Raw genomic sequence first — 22960 nt, forward strand, 5'->3', positions numbered from 1 at the left:
AGGCCTCACTAATGCTTTGTAAAGTGGTAATATTACATCCCTGTCCCGTGAGTTCATGCCTCTTAATACACGACAATATCTTGCTGGCCTTAGAAGCAGCTGATTGACATTGTGCTGTTATTTCGTTTATGATCTGCAAGTTCAACCAGATTCTTCTCAACAAGTGACTCCCCCAGTGTAGCTCCCCCTAGGACATATGATACATGCAGGTTGTCGGTACCCAGATGCATAACTTTACATTTATCTACATTATAATGTTTGGGCATCCACTTGGCAAATGAGGTTTAGGGTGTCCAAATCTGCTTGTAATTTAGGAACATCTTCCATAGACTGAACATTACTACATAGCTTGGTGTCACCTGCGAAAATAGAAATAGTGCTATTAATTCCATCCTCTATATCATGAATAAATAAGTTGAATAATAGTGGCCCCAGCACTGAACCCTGGGGTCACCACTTATAACTGGGGACCATTCAGAGTAGGAATCATTGACCACAACCCTCTGGATACGGTCCTTGAGCCAATTTTCAATCCAATTACTAACTACTTTCTAAACCTATAGTCCTTAATTTAAATGCATTTGCAAAGTCCAAAATCACTATATCCACAGCGGCCCCTCTGTCTAGACTTCTGCTCACCTCTTCATAAAAACAAATCAGGCTGGTTTGACAGCTTCGGTCCTTAGTAAAACCGTGCTGGCTGTCACTTATGATACTATTTTTTGTCACATACTCCTGTATATAGTCCCTCAACAGCCCCTCAAATATTTTTCCCACGATTGATGTTAAGCTTACTGGTCTATAATTACCCGGCGAAGACCTAGAGCCCTTTTTGAAAACAAGCACCACATTAGCCCTGCGCCAGTCCCTTGGTACTATACCAGTCACTAGAGAATCTCTGAATATTATGAAGAGGGGGACAGAAATAACTGGACTAAGCTCTTTAAAGAACTCTAGGGTATAACCCATCTGGTCCCGGGGCCTTGTGTACATTTATTTTATTTAACTTAGCTTGGACCATATCTACATTCAGCCAATTCAGTTTATTAATTTATGTATTAACAGCACTGGCACCGGCTACATCAGCTGCTCTTTCTTCTGTTGTATATACAGAGCTAAAGAACCCATTTAGTTACTCTGCCTTATCTTGATCCCCTGTGACCAACTCCCCATTACCACTTTCTAGGGGTCCTACATGTTCAGACCTTGGCTTTTTTTGCATTTTTATACTTGAAGAATATTTTGGGATTCGTTTTACTATCCTTGGCCACCTGCCTTTCATTTTGTATTTTTGCTGATTTTATTACAGATGTTATTAAGCTCTTTATATTTTACAAAGGCTACAGCTGTACCCTCAGATTTGTATTTTCCAAATGCCCTTTTTACAGAAGGTGTAAGCCATGTGGGGTTTAATTTTAGTTGTTTATTCTTGTTACCTATAGGAATAAATTTTGCAGTATAATTACCCAAAGCAGATTTGAAAATCTCCAATTTATCATTTGTACCATTATTTGACACTAGTTCTTCCCAGTCTATGTCCTGAATTGCAGCCCTCATCCTGGGGAAATTGGCCTTCTTAAAATGAAGTGTTTTTGCCCTCCCAGCCTGTGTTTGTTTTTTACAGTATAGGTAAAATGTAACTATATTACTGTTACTGAGGTTTTCAATGTACCTCAGATGAATAGTAACTAAGCCCATATGACAGCCACCAAGCCCACGAAGTGTCCAAAGGACTTCTAATAGTGGAAGACACAGACAGACTGCCTATGTGTTTGCTTCCAGCCTCCCACCGCAGCTAACACCTGAGGTATACATACAAAACATTGATAAGACGACATCTTTACCGTTGGTGTTGAGCTCGGACCTTCACCAGGTATGCGGGCCAGTGTTCCCTATAAGGTGAGCGGCTGCGCACCTTCCACGTTCCGCCCGTTCACTAAACTTTAAAGCCCGCGCACTGTCACAGGCAGCTGGAGTGGCGTCGCTAGCACCGAAGGGGGCTCCGGTGCTAGCGACAGCCACATTCACTTGTATATGCGTCCTCAGGACGCACATACAAATGAATACTATAGGCGGCAGGTCACATTAGGCCTACAGCCTATAAGGCGCTGGGAGTCGCGCAGGCCAGCGTGAATGATGACATCACATCCTCACGCCGGTCTGCGCAAGCGTCCCGCCGGAGAGGCAGTGTAGCTCCCCGTCTCTCGCGGGAACGGGGCAAGGTAAGCACAATCTTATTATTTTTTTTAAGGAACGGTGTCGCAATATATACAAGGGAAGGAGGGGGGCTGTGTAGCGCTATATACAGGGAGAGGGGGCTGTGTAGCGCTATATACAGGGAGGGGGGGCTATGTAGCGCTATATACAAGGGAAGAGGGGGGCTGTGTAGCATTATATACAGGGGAGAAAATTGCTGTGTAGCACTATCTACAGGGGGAATTGCTGTGTAGCACTATCTACAGGGGGAAATTGCTGTGTAGCACTATCTACAGGGGGAAATTGCTGTGTAGCACTATCTACAGGGGGGGAATTGCTGTGTAGCACTATCTACAGGGGGGGAATTGCTGTGTAGCACTATCTACAGGGGGGGAATTGCTGTGTAGCACTATCTACAGGGGGGAATTGCTGTGTAGCACTATCTACAGGGGGCTCTGTGTGGCACTATCTACAGGGGGGGTCTGCATGTGGTGCTATCTGCAAGGGGATGTGTGTGACACTATCTACAGGGGCGGCTGTGTGTCGCTATCTACAGGGGAGGTGAAGCTGTCTACAGGGGGATGTGTGTGTCGCTATCTACAGGGTGTGTGCGCGCGGCGCTATCTACAGGCGGTCTGTGTGGCGCTATCTATAGGGGCAGTGGTGTAATGAGGGATTCTTTCATTGATGCCTATAATTGGCGTTTATAAATGTCTATTTTACTGCTGGGCTTGTAATATTATAGTATTTAAAAAATTTAAAACTAATTTAAAATAAGTTTTCTTATTCTCTTATTTAGTGTTTACTGGGGGTTTTACTTTTGATCATCAGATCGCCCACCATTGATGGAGACTCCCTAACTGCCCCACTCAGGAGCTGCCAAGACTTAGAGGGAACATTGATGCAGACCTTAACTAAAAGTACTGCACTAGAACTTGTGAGCCATGGATGAAAATCATTAGCACATTCTGTTCCATGTAAGGAGCCATATTATTCTTTTACAGTAGCAGTAGCCCCTTGCCTACTAGTACACAAGGTGCACATATGGTATGTCTGCCTCTGAAGCCATATGTGGGTTTCAAGTCCTGAATAATTCCTCATAACTGTGAGCGCAGTTCTCAAAAATTTTTATACATGATAATTCGTATTGGAACCACTCCACTAGAAAGGCGTGGGTGCACTTATTCTCTTATATTTTAGCAGTATTTGGACCTCCTGTTACACACTCAGCAACCTCTAATAAGATGATACCAGAGTATATACACAGTGGGGGTGCACCAAACAGCCCAGAGCAGCATTCACAATTCTGGTTGATTTTGGAACCGGTCAAGCGCTCATTGACAGACACATCTCTAACAACGAAGGCTTCGGAGTTTTCCATCGGAACGGAGGCCTGACAGACACAAATGGAAACCATATGCTATGGATTCTATCAAAACGACGGAACCCTAGCACTACTGAGACAAACAGAAACCATTGGCACTGGATCCGTCACCATTGAGATCAATGGTGATGGAAACGGAAACCGATGGAAAGCTCAGTCGGAACGGAGCCCTAGCGAAGATGTGAACGAAGCCTTAGATAAGCTCCAATAATGCAATGAAGTCAGAATCACTGCTTTCTGTGGGACTACACATCAGATTACTGTACAGTGCCTGATATAAAGGATCTTATCTCTCAGAATACAAATCAGCAATGCAAGCTCTGCACAGCCACTGAACAAGCAGGGAAAGCTTTGAGCTTTTAACTCCGTAGCCTGTAAATGCTACTGTTAAAGGGGTATTTCCATCTAAGACATTTATGACATATTCATGGGAGCTGCGCACCTTTCTCCAGGAAGGGGGTCACCCATCCCCCTTTCCAGCCTGGTGAGGCAGATGCCAGCCGCCACATCCAGGCGGAGAATCAATAGAGAGAGGCGGCCACGAATGCGCGCAGCTTTCTCTATTGATTCCTATGAGAGTTACGAAAACAGCCGAGAATGTCTTAGATGGGAATACCCCTTTAACAGTAGTATTTACAGATCTACAAGCCATGGAATTTAGTGCAAACCTAATGGTAAAACAAATGCGAGTAGCAATAGAAAAAAAGTCAATTATTTTATAAATAGACACGTTACTGTTTTCTATGGCAGTAAAACCCAGATATATTCTGGTACAAGCCTCTTATACTCCTAACAACGCATTTAAACTAAGTGCCTGTACCATCATACCTTTAGCAATAACATATTCATATTAATGGAATCTTAATATTGTAGGGAGGAAAACGAAGAATGGTAAATAACGACTGTAAAGCAAGACTAAAAAAAAAAAAAGGGGCTTCAAAAAACACCAAACAAACAAGAGCAGTAAACAAAAATTCCTCCTCTATCAATGTATTAACAATTCTGTGCCGCTATTTCTTAGAAATATGTATTTTGAGAGAATTGGGTGACTACAGCTACGGCTCGTGGTATTGGAGCTACAGATGCATCACTAACTCTGCAGATTTGCCATCTAGGAGTCCAAGAAAGCAGAGTGACTACTTATGTGTGAGCCAAAATGATGGCAATATTGTGCAGATCTTGATCTTGATTCCAGCTCCACCTAGAATGCAAAGGGGGATGAAGTGTCATTTACACCCAGTAGTAGGTAGAAGAGAGAGGGCCCCATAATAAATATTAAAATAAGCCTCTCAATATGATACACGGTTTTCCTACCCAGTACAAAAGGGCCTGGTGGGTTTTTTCCATGACCCTTGAGTCAATTCCCCTTTTTTTTTGCTAAAAATGCAGTTCCCCTGCACAGGCTCTCACCACTCCATAGCAAAAGGGATAGAGCAACCAGGACCGAGCCCCCCCCCCCCCTTTGCCAAGGGCCCCATAGTAGACGCATGGACTGTCACTTTGGCACATATGCCTTTTACCCACTCCAGAGCGGATACTAAAGAATTAGATGGCTAATCTGGTTGGCTTTCTAAGCCAGCAGGAGATTGAGGGGGGGGGGGGGGGGGAAGGAGGCTCTTTTTTTCCGGACAATAGGATTAACGTGGTTGGCACCATTTTTGGGTGGCTCAAGATCTTAAGGGCTGGTTTTAAATCCCTTTGCATGATCAGAGTGTTGTGGGAAATGTTGAGTAGAATAAGGATTTATGAGTCTCCGAAGAGAACTGGATTAACCCACCATGCCTACTGAAGAATTTATTTCTTCTTCCTGCTCAACATGAAAATGTATTCTACATAACACATCCGGTGGAGGGAGAGGAAAAGTCCTTGAGATGCATCCTTTTAGAAGTCTATGGATGGTCTATCTCCAGGTCAAAGTCATCTGTCTGACCCAACATGTCATTGAGTATCTTAATCACATTGGGCTTTGGCTCAGCAAGTGGCACGTTCTAGGATGCCACAAAGTTTCAAGTTAATCCTCGGATATTGGTTGTCAAGGTTTAATACACCTGCTTGGTTAAATGATATCGGATTGAATTCGGGATGCTCAAGTCTGTCTAAGCTGTGTACGGCATCCGTGTTCAGAGGCAGAGACCTGGGTAGACAATGTGTGATACTCAGCTTTAATATTTGCAACGACTTCTTTACGAGAGGACTCGTTGATAACCATCAACTGGATTAGATCTGACCTGGTTGGCAAGGCACTCTCCAGAAACGTGTTGTTGACTGGGCTCATTGAGAAGTGGTCAATGCATTTTCCATGGTCTCAAGCTGGGTATCAGCCATGGGAGCCCAACTGGTGATATGCAGCATACCTAAAGACATTGATGGACTTGACTGTGAGAGCTTGCTTGCATCATAACACACCTCAGGTATCCAGTGCCATCTTGACTGTGAGAGCTTGCTTGCATCATAACACACCTCAGGTATCCAGTGCCATCTTGGCTGCGAGTATAGGAATCGGTCCATATCCGACCCAGATCATTTTAGAGCTATGTTTGCATTCCCCCCATCACATTGTCTTAAAGAGATATCCTAAATGCTCTAAAGAAAGTTTAGTGACAAATTCAGCCCTGCTACTTCCGTTCATGTAAATTTGGTACCATAAGCTTTCTACAGCAGCATGACCAAAACCTGACATTCGTCTATGCTTTCGGAGAAAGGAGGGAGGCTGTTTCTTCCATTAGCTTATCCGCATCATAGTCATTGTCAACCTTCCCAAATATCACATCACATCATTGGCCGTCACACACGTCTGTCCTTAATAATGGAAAAACATGAATGGACAGGCGGTTGCTTTCCCCAACACAACCCACTGAACTAGGACTGTAGTGACGTCACTGATTACTCTTTGTTGTATCATAACCAGGGGACATGCACCAGCAGGAGATAAAGTACCGTCATGGCAAGAAACTTTTGCATGGGTTAAGATTCTCTTCCATGTATTATCAATATTTTAAAATAATACTTCATAATTGAAGATTGAAAAAAAGCTCACCCTATAGGATGCAATTTACAGGTGCTCATAAATGTGAAGTAGCAGTTTGTGCTCCAGAGCTGCTCTTCCTACTGTAACGGAGTCCACAGAAAGGATTCAACCATACTCGGATATTTTGGAGTTATGGAGTCGTGCCTGTTCAACAGTCATCCCACCTGTTAACAAGTATACAGAAACTCTTCCGTGCACTCGCCTCCTTCCTCAGTCTTCTCGGTAGGAACTTGCCCTTTGAGTGCTTACTTACTAATAAACAAGGTCCACTCTTCGGTAGGTACACCCATAGCCCACATGCCCATCTCAGAAGCTAGCAATGTACATGCGTTCTCTAAGGGTCGATGCAGTGTAATACAGTACCAGCAAAGTAAATACGATTTCAAGAAATCTCATCTACACGGTGCAGGTGCGGTTTTATCTGCGTAATTACGTGCGTACACCTGCAGTTTTGCTGCGGATTTTCCGCATCAAATTACGCAACATGCGCATGTAGCCTTAGGACTCGTCAGAACGCTGCAGAATTGCTGCGTTTTTTACAGACAGACTTTCGGGCGGAAAAAAACGCTGCAGAATACAGTAGCAGCAGGGTGGATGAGATTTAACAAATCTCATCCATACGCTGCGTAAAAATTTCTAGCAGAAATTGACCAGCAGTGCATATTTTCCGGACCACAGCATGTCAATTCTTGCGACGGAAAGGGGACAGAATTGCTGCGTTTTTCAGAGAAGATGTCACATCTCCCAACATTGAAAAAAACGCAGCAATTTACGCACCATTTTCTGCCGTAAAAACGGCAAGAAACTGTGCATTTTTGCTGCAGCGGAAACGGCGTTTTTCAACGGAATTGTTGCAGAAATTTTCTGCAGCAATTCCATTGTGCGTGGGTAAACCCTTAGGGTTCTTATTCATTTCAATCCAGGTACCAGTCTGTGAAAAACCCGCTATAAAATCTGGGAAGATATAGAATGAAAAAAAGATTTTAATAGTGCCCAGTCGTATCTCTAAAACATACACGAGGTCTTAATAATAGACTCTTCCTACATAAGTATATTGTCTCCAACTCAAGTGTGACCTTTTTATATTGCCACTGAAGTTTGTGCCGGAGAAAACTGAATATGGATGCTCAATGATGTGAATAATGTTTGCTTCATTAAGAGAACTCTGCAGTCAAGTCAAGAACATTTGTGTATTTAGAAACCCGAGTTCCTCTCATCTAAAACAGGCATTACGTACTGAAAATGTCACTTATGGCCTGCGATAGGGACATTAGAAGTTGGAACCCTACTGGGGACAGGAAGGACCAAGGTAATAGATACATTACATGTGCCGCTCTGCAGACTATGCAGGTTCGAGATGACAAGTTATAAACCAACAAAGCACAAGTATTTTTGTTTTAGGATTGGTGACCACATTCACTTGGCCCTAGTCTCCAATGTACTTCCAATTTGCTCACACGTAGATCGGCTAGATCTTCTGATCATATTAAATGATCATCTGGTATAGAGCTCTACAGACCATGACCGTATTGAGACAATGGTCATGAGAAGATGACCACAATGTTAACATCAGGCGTGATAGGTTGTAAGCTCAATAGTAATGCTGAAATGGAAATTGATGGAAAATATAGTCCTCAACTACAACTCCCTTGCCATTTGGAGAACATTGCACTCCTTGGATATATTTCAAACAAATGCCTCCTTAGATGCAACTATCCTCAAAACACTTAAATTATCGGGGAATTTACTACGTGCCGAGCACCTTGTGGATTATTACATCTAGTAATAACAGCAACGTAGTTAATAGTTTTACTACACAACAGATAATATCAAACCTTTTCAGCTTTGCTTATGTAAAATGTCGATTTCTCTTCTATAAAATTGGACTTATGGAGTTCACATGACGGAGACTACTTCTAACTGGAGATGTAAATGTCAAGTTCACCATGGAGCTCAAGAATTTTTACTTCTCCTCTGAATGGAAAGATATTCTGGAAATCACAGGTTGGATACTTCTGAGCTACCACATAGGGATGTGAAAGCTACAACATCCTTGAGCACAGTGGTCTCCAAACTATTTCTCTCCAGAAGTGGCAAAAGTCTGGTGACCAATGTCTTAAAAAATGGCTTCTCTCTAACCTACATCTAGAAATAAGACAACTGGGGCAGCCTCATTCTGTAGAACTCCTTTCCAGTGCACATGTAGATGGAAATGTGACTGGTGTCTTCTGCTCCATCTATATCAGAAGAGAAGACTCCAACCACCTGAAGCTCAAATACTTCAGACGATACCGGTCCTTCTGCTTTATCTACAAGTAGAAATATGATCATCTACCAGATGAGGAGTTCTCTCCTGGTCAGATTGCAACTTTGGGTTTACAACATTCGAGAACTTTCTTCTTTGCTACATCTAGATAATTCTTAAAAATCAATCTTCTTTCTCAACTCTGCTTGAAAGCGTGACTTCTACAAGAGCTTAGAACTCACATTCGGAAGATGTCAGTAATCGGGCAGCACCGGAACATGGGAGGAAGAAGCTCAGATGTTCAAGTCTATTGCGAATAGACTTCACCATAGCTCGTGCTTTTACTGCAGCTCCGTTCCTCAAAGTATTTCAAACATCAGTCAAACATAATTTACTTTTCTCCAAGACGGAACTCTCTACAATGCATTTTATTCCCATTTTCCGTTACTGGCAAAATCACTGTCTACGCAATTTCCTGGCCTTTCCATATTATTTGTCACATTGTGTTAATTTCATGAAGTCGGACCCACGTTTCCTATTAAGTGTCCCATATTTCACATAATCAGAAAATGTCAATGTCCATACAATCAGTCTAGTGGTTTAGGTCACATAACACCACATATGCTTTATGTAAGACGCGCAAACTAAAGCAAGTTATAGTGCGACCTTGGCTTTTATTTTATTATTGTGTCATTTTCAGGTGTAGAAAAACTGTTCGGCTCCAGGAAACCTTCAACCTCTTCAGAATATTGTCCCCCGTTACTTTAGCAGCTGAGCCAGCGGACAACCTCGATACTGGCTTTAGTCTAGCAGATAGTTCAGAATTTGGACATTGCTGCAACTATAACTGGTCATAACAACAGATGTTTTTGGTCACATTGTGCTCAGAAATACAGTAATTTAGAAATGTTCTCTTGTCACTCCACCTTCAAATATTGCTGCTATCTCCAGGATGTATACCAGAAATCCTTCAATGTGATAATAAAAGGTTTTCTGAAATCCTATGTAGAATACAATATTCTAATCAAGAGGTTAGATATAAGGTCTATATCCACCTATAAGAGATAAAACTTTTTCACAGTTACTGATCTTAAGATAATTAGAAACCCAAGCATGTATGGATTACGGTCAGTCCCAACACTAGGTTTAGGAGAGCTAATTTGCATACTCATTTCCCATGTAGCATTGACCTAAGGACTTCCTACTAGCTGGATCTCCGCAAGGAGAATCAGTTCCTCTCTAAACTAATAATATGATTTCCCATCTAAAAAAATCCCTTATAGGAAAGTTCACCTTTACACATCCTCCGACATGTCATTGAGACACGTCAGAAGAGGTCATCAGTGGGGGGGGGGGGGCAAAGTCCTACAAAGAAGGAGATACAGTGATCCCCCGAATGCCATGCCGCTTCCTTTTCTGACAGTGTTCACATTTAGGTCAATGGGACTGCATGCAACAAAAGACTAGATCTGAAGATAAAAGGGGTACAGCACTCAGGAGTGCCACAGAACATTCATTCAAGTGATTGGTGTGGGTCACATGGAACTTGCCCCCACCAAAGTCAGGTCAGAAGCTGTGAACCTTACAATTGAGCGAGCGTTGAAAAAATTATACAAGCACCCCAGCATAGAAAAGCGGAGTTTGTCATATGGCACAACTCATCGCAAGAGTTATCTCTGGTTTGGTTTTTCATAAATCTCATGGTGCATGAAAGAGTTAAACGACCGTTTCAGCTCAGAAATATAGAAATTGCAGACAGTTGGCAGATTGCTAGATTATGGGTTTTTATTGCACAGGGGGTAATCTAGTGGGCACATCTCCAGGAAAGAAAAGGAGAGGGATTTATTTTCCTACACACATACCCACTGCTCTATTACCCCCTCTGCGGCAAAAATCTGGCTACTATTACAGCTATGCCCGGATTGCCAACAGTCTCATTTCTAGGGACCGTTCCAAGATTAAAAGATTTATCCCCAGATTGTTTTTATTCTTGGATATGGCCATTGGTTTTCTGCTCCGACCCCATAATTCAATTATTTTGGATATGGAATGGGTTCCTAGTATCCATTTCCCTTTTCCGTCCCTCCTTATTCAATACGGACTCATGGCAAAATTGTAGCACTGAGGTTCACATCCGACCAGCTCAACATCTGCAGGAGTTTACATGTTCTGCTGGTGTGGGTTACCTCAAACCCATCCGAAAAATGACCAATATGTTAATTGGCATTATATGAAATTTGCCCTAGAATATGGGGTGTGAGGATGATGAGAGTGATTACTTGTACCGCTCTGTATAATAGGTTTGTGCTATTTCAATACTGTAATATAATTATTATAATATAAAACACGTCCTATGAACATCTTATAACTGAACTGTGGATCGCGATACAGAATCATACATGAGCTGATGCAACACGACTGAAGAAATCCTGAAACCATGTTCCTTTAAGAAATATAAAAGGTTCTTTGGAGAATGTCAGATGTAATGGCAGGACACAGGCAGTAATAATACATTGGACCTATTAAATGCTCAGGTGCAGGTAGTCATCAGATGTTGGAGGTGGAAAATAAACTTTGGCATCAGTGGTCAGCAACGCTGTTGTTAAACTACATCTCCCAACATGTCATGGCTATGCTGAGAATCGTAGTCTCACAAGAGCTGGACGGTTATAGGTTGTTGACGACTGATCGTAAAGTTTATTTTCTACCTCCATGTATCTCTCTGGCTGTTGTGAAACTACATCAACCAGTAAGTATGTCACGGTTATGCTGAGACTTGTAGTTTCACAACATTCTTATATGGCAAAATAATAGGTCCTACAAGAAAACATGCAACGTGTAGACTTTGATCAGTCAGTATCTTCAGTCTATATTGAGATAAGGAAAGTTTTATAGTCATAACACTGGATCATTAACACTAATCATTCTATGTATGAGCAAATATTCAAGAAAAAAAGGGAATACGATTCAGACACAACTGGCGGAAGTAGATTTGTCAGACACTTCTCCCCATAACGTGCCGCCAGTCAGACATTAAGGATTTATTTTCCCTAGAAGCTGGGCTTGCCATAGACCACTGCGGTCATTCTAGCTGCTGTAGTACTACAAGTCTCAGCATGTTCGCTGGCTATGCTCCAGCTTATAACCTTACAGCTACTACTCAGTCTCTGGATACCCTATAATTTAACATTAAAATTACATTTGTAAAAGACAGTAATCCAGTGATAGACTAGGTGAGAAATATAATGACTATGTGTATATATATATATATATATATATATATATATATATATATATATATATCAGTAAGACAAGTTCAAAGTTCTAGAGCCACAGGCGGTTGGTTAGCCGGAGGTTATTCAACGGATATTTAGTTCTTGATTCTTAGCCAACTTCATCTAGAATAACCCATGCCTAGCAGCTTAACAATAAAAAAAAACACCATATTGAATAGTTCTTCCACATACAGATGTAGCAGAGCCGAGTTTGTTGGAACACACCCAAATATCACGACGTGTTTGTTATCGGCAGTTTAGCACAATATATAAATCAAACGACACATTCAGCTCTGCTACATGTCTCCATGTCTTAACATTTTTAAAATCAACACGGCTTGATGAACGAGTAAAAAAAATTTCAGCAGGTGCAAAACGACGACATTGAAATAGATCTAAAATCAAGTCATATCAGATTTCTAAACACTTTTTATAAGGACAACTACACGGACAGAATAAAAAAAAAAAAAAACATACCAACCTTATTCCTTGCAAAATCTAATAGTAGCTATTGAAGTTGAGCGAGCGGTCCTCAGAGTACGACATGCTATGCAATGTTTAAATATTTGACATTTTCCTTTCCATCACTCTGTGCGGAATTTTACAATCACCTGTATACCACCACAGCGGAGGGCTGCATCTTTTGTGGGTGGTCACTCATATGGCTATTGCTATTTACATCAAGTGACCACAGCACCACCTAGTGGTCATTTCGAGTAACTGAAGGTATAATAGTTGGCACTTCTAGGATCACTTCTTGGAGACACACAGCTATGGAATATTCTTTGGAAAAACGACATAAATGTGTTGTCTGGTGCGTGATTTATTATTTTACATTGGCCGAATAGTCAGCCCAGAAGTCTGAAAATGATATCTGCGCTTATTTTGCTTCATTTCCTATGAAAGATCTTTTTTTTGATCTGTTGAGTAATCCTACCGCACGCCCTTGTAATATTGGACCTATTGATTGGGGGATCAGACACTCGCGTACAAGAGAGATTTTTACACGGTGTACTATTTGGACGATATCAATCATTTTGGAATTCGGAAAAGCCATTGAAAAGCTGCTGTGATGTGCAGTATAATAGTCAGGATTCAGATGTATTTAATGATCTTATTCCAGAACCTCTCCCTTCTATTTACAGTCAGATTTGGACCGATTAACCTGCTATTACTTCAGAAATCGTCTGTTTAAAGCGAGCTGGACATATCTTTTCGAGGGAACCGTATAAATAAAGTTTATCAAATGTCTCAAGACTCATTAAAAATGGTCTCATAATATCCACTGCTCTGATATAGGCACAAGCTCTCGGTCAGATGTAATAGCTCATACATGTGGTCGTATTACAGCTTTGTACAACCTCCGGAGATGCAATACGGCACCAATACAAGCGTATGTTCTTATTGTACCTCCATACGCCTTTGATATCAGATGGAGAAAAACTGCATTTTTGTTCTGTCAGATTTGCAAAAACATTGGGGCATGCTGAATCAGATGCCACATGTAGGGAAGTATTCTTCCCTACAAGTATAGGTGAGAATATCTGACATATGGCGCTCCCATAGCACAGAGGCCATACGGCTCCATACTAGGGAGCCTTAGGCCTAGTTCACATTGCGTTTTTTTCCTTCCCTCCCAGGTATACACCAGAAGGACTTCCGACGGAAGGCTGCAACGTATCTTACTGTATAGGCATATAGTGGGATACGTCGCCCGAACCCCCCTGGGCAGAGCGCTGTGCCCGGGGAAACTCCTGACATCAGTAAACATCAGAAGCGCTCTAGCCGGGGACTCAAGACACCACACAAACCGCAGCCCTATATCCCCCGTACCCGCAAGAACATTTAAGCAGCCGGAGCCGCTATCTCTGTCTGGGGAAGCTGCGTCACTGGGGCTTCCCTGTAAGGGTATGTTCACATAGCCTATTTTGTAAACGCCCGAAAAATCGGAAGCAGAACGCCACCAAACATCTGCCCATTGATTTCAATGGGAAAACGGTGTTCTGTTCCGACGGAGCGTTTTTCGCGTAGTTTTTTACTCATAAAAAAACGGCCACGAAAAAGAAGTACAGGACACTTCTTGGGACGTTTTTGGAGCCGTTTTCCATAGACTATTGAAAAAAGCTCCAAAAACGCCCCCATAAAAAACGCAGCGAAAAAAACAGCGAAAATCGCAAGTGCCACAAAAAACGTCTGAAAATCAGGAGCTGTTTTCTCTTGAAAACAGCTCCGTATTTTGACTCTGCGTGTGAACATACCCTAATAGCACCAGTGACATAACGTCAATTATCGCTAGAGCTTCCCGACGTAGCAAAGGCCGCCCTGTCTGCCCGCCCGTGGCCCGGCTATTCCCCACAACTGAAAGACCTTTGCAGCCGGAGTCCCCCAAACATGGACAGTTACATCACTGGTGCTTCCCAACGCATACGTTTAACAGAGGCATGCAGTGGTATTCGACCCACATAGTCATGCAGTTTAAGTTTTTTTGCAGGATCTGGCGGGATGGAAAAGCGTAGTCTAGGCTATTCCATTCTTCAAAGAAAAAGTATACTGACGCATACCAGCCTGATGGAGGCCAAAAGGATTCTTTATTGGCCTCCTTTGGGCTAATGGAGCCCTATGAAAATAATAAAAGCTTCCAGCTTTCCGGACATACATGGTAAACGTAGGGCCAAAACACAATTTGTTCAAGGCCTTAGGATATGCTTACACAGCTGATTTTTATGCATATTACAAACAGCGCCCTATTGATTTTTTTATAGAAAACCCCCCGGTATTCATATGGAGCAAAATTTACCACGTGCGGAATTGAAAATCTGAACACATTCTATGCGAAACGCGTCGTGTAGCGGCATTACACTGCTATAAAACTGCAAATCTACAGCAGAAATCCCACTGTCAGCGTCAGACTTGTGCCTCAGTTTTTCATTTAAATCCGTGTCAAATTGTTAGGGTATGTGCACACACAAACTCAAAAAAACTTCTGAAAATACAGAGCTGTTTTGAAGGAAAACAGCTCCTGATTTTCAGAAGTTTTTTAAGCCACTCACGTTTTTCACGTCCATTTTTTGAGCTGTTTTTCTATAGAGTTTATGAAAAACGACTGAAAAAGTGACATTCACTTCTTTTTCATGGCTGTTTTGAAAAACGGACGCGAAAAAAAAACGGCCCGTCGGAACAGAACGCCGTTTTTCCATTTGAAATCAATAGGCAGATGTTTGTAGGCGTTCTGCTTCCGATTTTTCAGACGTTTTTCAGGAAGTTTACGGCTCGAAAAATGGCTGAAAACACTCCGTGTGAACATACCCTTGCACGCTGTGTGAACATAGCTTTACAGCTCGTGTATGTCGTGTGCATAAAAGGTTTTTCTCCCACAAATAACATGTTAATTTGAAAATACGCTACCTACTATAGACCCGAATAGAGAGTGTGAGGTCCGGGCTGTGCTGTAAAAATCTATTAAAATCTCATAATCAGCGTGACGGGGGACCGGAACGTATATCAGCGAGTGTACTCACATACCGCAGTGACTACACTGCTAATCATTTTTGATCCCCACATAACCCCTTTCGAACATCCACTGTATATATATATATATATATATATATATATATATGTCGCACGCCGGGTGGGAGAATATGGAGCGGGCTCACGGGCTGAGCCTGCTCCATAGAATGAATGTGTCGGCTGTGTGTTACAACCTGTTAAATGCCTAGGTCAATAGTGACTACTAAAAACAGGGGAGCAGCCCCCTGTAACGTTTCAACGGCCCCCGACATGATCGTGGGGTGCCATTGGTTGGCATGGCAGCCTGATGAAGTCCCCCGGTCTACCATCTTTGTACTCCTATGATGCCCTGCCTCCTCCTTCATAGGAGAGTGTCAGTAGAACGATACTGCAATACATTAGTATATCATGCAAAAGTTCAAAACCCCCCCCCCCCCCATTTTCCCTAAAGCACAATGTTTCTCAGGTGTCATTGGCGATCTTATAAAACGAATGTGTTCCATCAACGTGTCGTCTGTAAGAGTCTGAACTATTACAATATATCATTATTTAGTCCGCACGGTGAACACTGCAAAAAATAAAAAATTGAAACCTCCAGAATTGCTGTTTTTTTAGTCACGTCATGTCCCACAAAAAAAAAAATGGAACAACAAATGATCAAAAAGTCTCATGTACCCCAAAATGGTACCAATAAAAAAGACAGCTCACCCCGCAAAAAATAAGCCCCCACACCGCTCAATCGATGGAAAATTAAAAAAGTTATGGCTCTCAGAATGTGGTGACAAAACTCATTTTATTTTTAACAATTAGTTTTTTCCATGTAAAAGTAGTAAAACATAAAAAAAACTATATAAATTTGGTATCGCTGTAATCGTATTGACCCGCAGAATAAAGTTAACATGATGTTTTTACCGCACGGTGAACGCCGTAAAAACCAAACCCCCCAAAAGATTGAGGAATCGCTGTTTTTTTCCTATTCCAACCCACAAATATTTTTCCCCAGTTTCTCACTACATTATATATACAAGAGGCTGTTACCAGCAGGACAATTCCACTAACTCCAACTACCATTGATAATTGCATAAACAAATAAATTTGAATTTTATTAGGCTCCTTGGAGCAAAAATAAAGAAGAAAACTAACTACACTAGTTCATTTAAAATGTCACCTCCATTTAACATTTGAACAGACTGTGCACCAAGTGTATGTATCTCAGTTGCAGTGCCGCTCCTGGCTGCAGCTCAGCGAGTCAGACACTCTGCATATATGATAGGCAATGGAGGTAAGTATTTAGATTAAAAGGTGAGTATTAGAGCCACCCCGACATGTTTCGCTGTGCTACACAGCGTCCTCAGGGGTTCAGGGGCTTTGTGAGATCGCGCCGAAAAAGACACGCTGTTTTAAGCTGTCACGGCGGAACAGCTGGAAAATCACTGTCACCAATCACAATGCATCATGGTGGGCCGAGCCCCCATGACGCTATGATTGACAGTTTTTCGGCCACTCGGTGATTTGACACCGAAGGCCAATGGGAGGGAGACCTATTCCTCCAGCTAACGCCATGCAAGGAGGAGGGACCCAGACTCCACCCCCCTCTCACGCCGTAACTGACATCCATAGTGGGGCTAACTGGTGGGCGACGGAGGCATATGTTGGATAGTGCAGGGAGCCAAGAGCGGCTTGCTCAGTGCGGCACCGCAGACAATGGACATGTCGACATCTGCCACGTCAAAACATGGAACCAGAGACTGTATTTACTTACCAACTTTATTGTAGGGTATGGTGCCCTTTTTGCATAACTGACACTATATACTATATATTAATGAGAAAACGTTTTCTACTCTGTGTCTTTTTATTATCTTATTTTTTAAAATGTATTGTGAGATTGCGACATTTATATTTATATTGACATGGGAGAGATATATGCATATATATTGACCTTTTGATAACCAGTGGGAGATATAATGTTCGAATCGGAGCTGGGTCCCTTTGGATCCCATACACAGTTGTGCATCCAATTGGCGTCTGTTTACACCACGCGATTCTATAAACATTTGAGCATATAGTGGGTGCCTGTTCACATCGTGCGACTTTGTGAGAGTGGCGATGTATGGTAGCAGCCTTGCTCTTCTACTTATCGCTAAGCATTACAAGCCCCTTTGGATATAGATGTATGTGAGCAGAGCACTGCACGGGTTCCATGTTTTGACGTGGCAGATGTCGACATGTCCATTGTCTGCGGTGCCGCACTGAGCAAGCCGCTCTTGGCTCCCTGCACTATCCAACATATGCCTCCGTCGCCCACCAGTTAGCCCCACTATGGATGTCAGTTACGGCGTGAGAGGGGGGTGGAGTCTGGGTCCCTCCTCCTTGCATGGCGTTAGCTGGAGGAATAGGTCTCCCTCCCATTGGCCTTCGGTGTCAAATCACCGAGTGGCCGAAAAACTGTCAATCATAGCGTCATGGGGGCTCGGCCCACCATGATGCATTGTGATTGGTGACAGTGATTTTCCAGCTGTTCCGCCGTGACAGCTTAAAACAGCGTGTCTTTTTCGGCGCGATCTCACAAAGCCCCTGAACCCCTGAGGACGCTGTGTAGCACAGCGAAACATGTCGGGGGGGCTCTAATACTCACCTTTTAATCTAAATACTTACCTCCATTGCCTATCATATATGCAGAGTGTCTGACTCGCTGAGCTGCAGCCAGGAGCGGCACTGCAACTGAGATACATACACTTGGTGCACAGTCTGTTCAAATGTTAAATGGAGGTGACATTTTAAATGAACTAGTGTAGTTAGTTTTCTTCTTTATTTTTGCTCCAAGGAGCCTAATAAAATTCAAATTTATTTGTTTATGCAATTATCAATGGTAGTTGGAGTTAGTGGAATTGTCCTGCTGGTAACAGCCTCTTGTATATATATTGCTAATAATTCCTACCAACTGCCTGGGGTCTTCCTCTTTTGTGTTTCACTACATTATATAGTACAATAAATGGTGGCGTGAAATTCTACAACTCGTCCTGCAAAAAACAAACCCTCATATGGTAATATTGATGGGGGGGGGGGGGGGAAGAGTTATGGCTTTTGGAAGGCGGGGAGGATAAACCGAAAGTGAAAATCCAAAAAAATGGCTGTGGTGGAAGAGGGTTAAACGGACATGTCATAAATATTACATGTGATAAAATCTCTTTACATAATTGTCAAGCAAAAGTTTGCAAAGTCTAACAATAGGACCTCACGGACCAGAGCCATCTGCATCCAGCACCGACTGCGGCAAAACTTCTGGTGCCCGGAGGCAGCCGGAGCAGCTGATCGGTGCAGGGTCCGGGTGACGGACCCCCACCGATCACATACTGATGACCTATCCCGTGGATAGGTCTTCGAAAAAAACCGCTCTGTACCTGGACAACCCCTTTAAGGCTGTTGTAAGTTCAGTAAACAAAAAAAGTGAGGATCCAGGTGTTACATCTGGAATACGGTACAGGTACGATACACTTGTCTGAATGAGGCCTTATATGTTGTTCCACAGAAACAGGGGAGATAAGCGTCTGGCAGACTCCCCCCTTGGATGAAACAGTAGAACGATGCAGTCAATTTCCAACCCCCCACAACACCAGGTGTTAGCAAAGGGTCTGGTAACCTCCATAGACATAAGGGTACATTTACATGTGCAGATGTCACATTTTTTGTGTGTTTTGTTTTCTGGTAAAAATTACAGGAAAATGCAGGCTGTCATTTAAAAAAAAAAAAACGCGATAAAACCAAGGCAAAAAAATGCATCAAAACCTGCACGTGTGAACAACACCCTATGCTTCCAGGAAAAAAAATACATACGGTATATGACTGAACATGGCACGTTTTTTCTTTCCTGTTGGATATGTACGAATCTGACATAAAAACCCCTTTGTGTGAAATTAGAGGTATACGGCGGTACAGTAAGGCCCTTAGTACTTGTATAGACGCTGTATTATGGCTCCATACAATTTGGAAGTTATAGAAAGCCACAATACGGCTCTGTACACGAGGCCTAAAGATACATTCACATTTAGGCTGAATTCACACGACCATCTTACGTCCGTAATGGACGGAACGTATTTCGGCCGCAAGTCCCGGACCAAACACACTGCAGGGAGCCGGGCTCCTAGCATCATAGTTATGTACGACGCTAGGAGTCCCTGCCTCTCCGTGGAACTACTGTCCCGTACTGAAAACATGATTACAGTACGGGACAGTTGTCCTGCAGCAAGGCAGGGACTCCTAGCGTCGTACATAACTATGATGCTAGGAGCCCGGCTCCCTGCACTGTGTTCGGTCCGGGACTTGCGGCCGAAATATGTTCCGTCCATTACTGACCGAATATGCTCGTGTGAATCCAGCCTTAGCAGTAATGATGCAGTAAAAAAAAAAACAACGCATAGATTTACAAGTGGCGGAGAGGCTTCATAAATACAATGTTTATCTTATACTCCATGTTTATCAGGGGGCTCACCCCAGAAAAACGTCCTGAATACATTGATAAATCTACCCGAATAGTCAAAAGTTTCTCAGGTGTTATTGGCGGTCTTATAAAACGGTGCAAATGTTCGATCAATGTGTGCGTTTTCATCTTACAAGATACTGAAGACCTAGGGGGTTTATCTATTTATTAAGATTATAACTCAGCCTAATTAAAATGGCGCATCACTTTAACAAAAATATTACATTCTGAGCGAATACGTCCCTTTCTAATGACAAAAAAATGAAATATTTCACAAACACGCAAGACAAGCGACAATATTTCCACCTGCAACAGAATTCAAAACAATCATCCTACTCACAGCATTGTGATTGTTTGGTTCTCCAAGAACTTCAGCCCGTCCCACATTCACAGCGACGTCAGCATTATGGCACTTGTAGTTCCACAGGTCCAGAGTATGATAATTGCAGCATTCTGACTTGTATCGTCCCGCTGGCAAGGAGCGTGGCAGTAACCGCAGAGCTGGGGGACTCATCCTGTGGACACATCTCATTGTCTAGCACCTGTGTCTATTCACAAACCTGGACTGAGGAATCAATGTGGGGAAATAACCCTTTCCCTGCCAAAATACTCGTCGGTAACATAAATCTAAAAATACACATAAGTTATCGCCGCATTGTATATCCCCCTTCCACACAATGGCAAAAGATATGTTTTAGGCCAGGGCTCCACGGCGACACATTGATTTGTCCCTTTTTATTGTGATGCGATCTTATGCGACATCACATTTTAGAGGAGGGGTCACTTGTAATTTCAGATATTTAAAAAATTCGAACCCTGTTTTACACATGCGATGTCATGCATCCCGATTTAGAGACAAAATCCCGCACTATAGTAAAACGTGCTTGTGCGATGATGGCCGAGATATCTCGCGGTGGAGCCTTGTGCGGTCAAGTCGATATTTTTTTATCAAGGCTGCCGTGAAAATTCAGCGGGTCTACATAGATATAGCAAGAAACAGAATTTTGAAGCATTTTAGCGGAATAAAACGTTAATTGATCGCACCGTCTGCATATAGCCTAATTTTATTGCTCCAATTCATCTGAAATAAGAAACGTGAAGAGATTTTAAAAATACTATCAATTAAAAATCTTCTATCGTTATGTTTATTCTGCTCCTATGTAGACCGATGTGTCTCCATGGTGACAGACTACTAACAATCCCTGTGTGTAGTCTGATCCTGCAGTCATACTGCCTACCATCACTCCCCCACTTCTTACATTTAGTAGGTTAACAGTAGAAGTAGTGGACAAATGGGAGTATAACTGGAGGATCAGACCACACAGGGTTTGTTTGTCGTTTGTAACCATGGAGACGCATAAATATGCATAGCTGTATACACAAAACGGTTGGATATTTTTAACCGAGATTATTTGCAAAGTTTTATTCATTTTTTTTAGCCATTGGAGCAATAAATAAAATTATTGCGAGGGTGTACATAGCCTTTATGTGCAAATTAAAACAATATTGGGCAAAATACTGGGTATACTTTTATTTATGCATCGCATACTGCTATACATTGCCATGTATAGCAGTATGCGATGTATATACTGCATTCTCCCATGCAGTACATTGGCTCACAATCTCTGCTCCATTGTACTGCATGGGAGAATCTGTGTGGGCATTATACTGTATGGGGACATCTGTGTTGGCTTTATACTGTATGGGTGCATCTATGGGGGCATTATACTGTATGGTGGCAGCTAGGAGGAATTATACTGTGTGGGAGCCACTATAGGAGCATGATACTGTGTGGGCTGAACCAGGTGTGTATGGGCGGGGATTGGGTGGGATTAGAGGCGTGGCTTAAAAGAAAAAAAATTGCAGCTACACGCGCCGCAGCGGTTTTCCCTCTTTATGTTACTTGAAAGTTGGAAGGTATACGTAAATACATTTTATGAAGATCCGGGCGAACAGTTCTAGCGCTGATGTCTCTTCCAGTGGCAGCTTGGAACTCGTAGTGAGTCATACAACAGAGGAGGGTTGAATTTTACGCGTCACTGGCTTCAACACTCCGCAGCCCTGTGGGGTGTCCACATACTTTTGGCCGTATAGTGTGTTTATACATCAGTATGGACTATGCACTGCTTAGTTCTCTATTGTGTATCTGCTGAATGACTGACTGCTGTATGAATGATCCACCTCTTACCAAACAACCTTCATGAACTGACATGACGCATACCTATATGGCTTCTCCATCGTACATTATGACTTCATTCTCTTCCGACTTGGACAGTTATTAAATACTTTCCTCAATCCAGGGAGGAAGCATGTGGGAGGAAGCAAAGTGCTTGGGATAAATTGATCTCCCCTGAGTGAACTGGTTTCCAATGTTAACTCTTGCCTTTTATTAGACACATGGGGAAGATTTACTAAGGCCCCATGCACACGACCGTAGATTTCGTCTGTAATTACAGACCCATTTATTTCTATGGCTGACGAACACCTTCCCATATATTTATGGTAAGGTGTCCGGGCTATAGAAAGCTTCCGACATGTCCTATTTTTTTATTTTACGGACCGTGCTCCCATACTTTATAATAGGAGCACGGCCCGCAAATGTGGACGGCTTTCTGCGGCAGTCCGTGCCCGTAATCACGGATCGTGATTATGGGCACAGTCGTGTGCATGGGGCCATTTCCTACGCCAGTCTTAAACTGAAGTTTGGTGGAGTAAATTGCTGGTTTTGGCTTAAAAAATAAATGCAAAATGAGGCCAAAGGTAGAAACAGGAAAAATTGTTCCTATGAGGGTATGTTCACACGCTTAACCAAAAACGTCTGAAAATACGGATCTGTTTTCAAGGGAAA

General features: G+C 42.6%; 1 protein-coding gene across 1 annotated transcript in view; it reads right to left on the bottom strand.

Moving 5' to 3' along the window:
• The window catches only part of ESR2 (estrogen receptor 2), a 36208-nt gene extending 23466 nt beyond the window's left edge, over positions 1 to 12742 (bottom strand). The window contains exon 1 of the mRNA XM_075844836.1: positions 12610 to 12742. The gene's annotated coding sequence lies outside the window, so the exon portion shown is untranslated. The remainder of the gene's footprint in view (positions 1 to 12609) is intronic.
• Positions 12743 to 22960: the final 10218 nt, after the last annotated feature.

This window comes from Rhinoderma darwinii, chromosome 12, assembly GCF_050947455.1.
Source record: "Rhinoderma darwinii isolate aRhiDar2 chromosome 12, aRhiDar2.hap1, whole genome shotgun sequence".
Lineage (NCBI taxonomy): Eukaryota > Metazoa > Chordata > Amphibia > Anura > Rhinodermatidae > Rhinoderma > Rhinoderma darwinii.